Source organism: Notamacropus eugenii, chromosome 6, assembly GCF_028372415.1.
Source record: "Notamacropus eugenii isolate mMacEug1 chromosome 6, mMacEug1.pri_v2, whole genome shotgun sequence".
Lineage (NCBI taxonomy): Eukaryota > Metazoa > Chordata > Mammalia > Diprotodontia > Macropodidae > Notamacropus > Notamacropus eugenii.
In genome coordinates, this window is record NC_092877.1 from 42,851,160 (window position 1) to 42,853,348 (window position 2,189).

General features: G+C 37.8%; 1 pseudogene; it reads left to right on the plus strand.

The window, feature by feature from the left end:
• The first annotated feature begins 216 nt into the window (after positions 1–216).
• LOC140512038 (olfactory receptor 5p57-like) lies at positions 217–1,157 on the plus strand (annotated as a pseudogene).
• The last annotated feature ends 1,032 nt before the right edge of the window (positions 1,158–2,189 follow it).

The following is a 2,189-nucleotide window of genomic DNA, read 5'->3' on the forward strand; positions in this document are numbered from 1 at the left end:
GAAAATTTGGAGGAAAGAAATTTGTTTATCTCTGCTTTGATTATGGGCACACTGCCATAATACATAGGACCCAAGAATGAGAGACATGAAAGAGTGGCATGTAGTAGGTGTCATTGAATATATCTTGAATACATCAATAGATGTAGCCAAATCTTACTTCTGTATTCCATTCTAATCTACCTCTCTTCTGTCTAATAGGTACTCTTTCCAAGACAGATGTCTGGCAATAACTGCACTGCTGTGACTAAATTCATTCTTTTGGGACTAACAGATGATCCAACTCTTTTTGTCATCATCTTTGTGATATTTCTGAGTGTCTATGCTATTACCTTAGTTGTTAACCTTAGCATAATCACGTTGATCAGAAATAGCTCCCAACTGCACACTCCAATGTACCATTTCCTTAGCCACTTGGCTTTTGTAGACAGTGCATATTCCTCATCTGTCATATCTGTGATGCTCAAGAACTTCCTTGTGGACAAAACTATAATCCCTCTTGGAGGCTGTGTGGCCCAGATATTCTGTGGGGCAATCTTTGGGACAGCTTAGTGCTTCTTGCTTTCTGTGATGACCTATGATAGGTATGTGGCCATCTGTAGCCCCCTATTCTACTCCACCAACATGGCCACTACGGTCTGCACTTTGTTACTAATCACATCTTACCTGGGAAGTTGTTTAAATGTTTGGATCTTCACTGGTTGCTTATTGAATCAGTCCTTCTTCCTAAAAAGATCAATAACTTCTTCTGTGATTATTCACCACTTTTGAAGCTTTCCTACTCTGAAGATAATCTTGCTGAAATTCTCCCTTCTGCATCTACTGGGTCCATAATTATGATCACAGTGCTAATTATCCTAATCTCTTATGTCTACATCCTCTTCTCTGTCCTGAGGATAAAGTCCACCGAAAGGAGATTCAAAGCTTTCTCAGCTTGCACCTCCCACCTCACAGCAGTCACTCTCTTCTATGGCACTCTCACATTCATTTCTGTGATGCCGAAGTCCAGCTACACAATGGATGAGAATAAAGTCATGTCTGTTTTCTACATTGTAATGATCCTCATGTAGAACCACATGATCTACAGTGTAAGGAACAATGAAGTAAAAGGGGCACTGAACAAACTCATGAGTAAAAATCATCTTTTTTTCACGAATTAGCTCCACACAAGTATTTATTAAATATACTCTATATTCCAGGCACTTCATAAGGTTTGGGGAATATAAAACCAAAAATCATACTGTCTTTTCCCAAAAGGATCCAATATTTCACTGATATAATGGTTAAGATTAAATAATACCATTAAATGGATTTCAGAAAAGGCATATTTTCATTTTGATAGGTTAAATTTTTGAATATAACCCCCCTGAGTTTAAAAAAAGGGCTCTAATATTTACAGAATTGAGTAAGTATAAGGTGAGGTGAGGAATGAGTTTTAGAAACTAAACTTTCAGTAAGTACTGACCCATTTTCAAAACCACAAAGGAGGGTTGAAATTATAAGACCAGAAATGAAAGAGGGTATTTGAAGCATGGAGGATGACCTGTGCAGAGAGACAGAGATGAGAATAAAATTCTGAGACTGCAGAACAAGTAGGAGACCAGTGGGGCTGGAATATATACTAAATGTATGAGAGAAAAGTAATTCAGGTTGTGCATGACTTTAAATATATGGTTGAAGGACTGTTACTTTGTCCTCATGGCATTAAGGGATGTGTTCTAGGCTTGAGTGAGGAAGTGACATGGCATGTGCTTTAGGATGATGCTACTTTTGTAGGTTTTGAGAGGATAGTTTAGAGGAAGGTGAGATTGCACTTCTAATTAAGAGGCTTTGCAATAATCTAAGTGAGAGGAGATGCAAACCTGAGTTAGGTGATAGCTATTTGAGTGGATATGAGAGGTTATGAGATATATGTTGTCCATGAAGAATTGGTATGGCACGCAACTGACTGGTTAGGAAATGAAAGATAAAGAGTAAAATAGAAATTGATTGTGAGATTGCAAGCTAAACTTCTTGAAAGGAGGATATGACCTTCAACAGAAATAAGAAATTATGAAGGTAAGTGGCTTTTGTTTGAAGACGGGAAATAAGATGTTTTGTCTTTTGAACTTGTTGAGGTTGAAATGCTTTAGAGACATCTAGGAGTAAATGTTCAACTACTGGAGATTTGTGGATTGGAGTTCTGCGCTGGA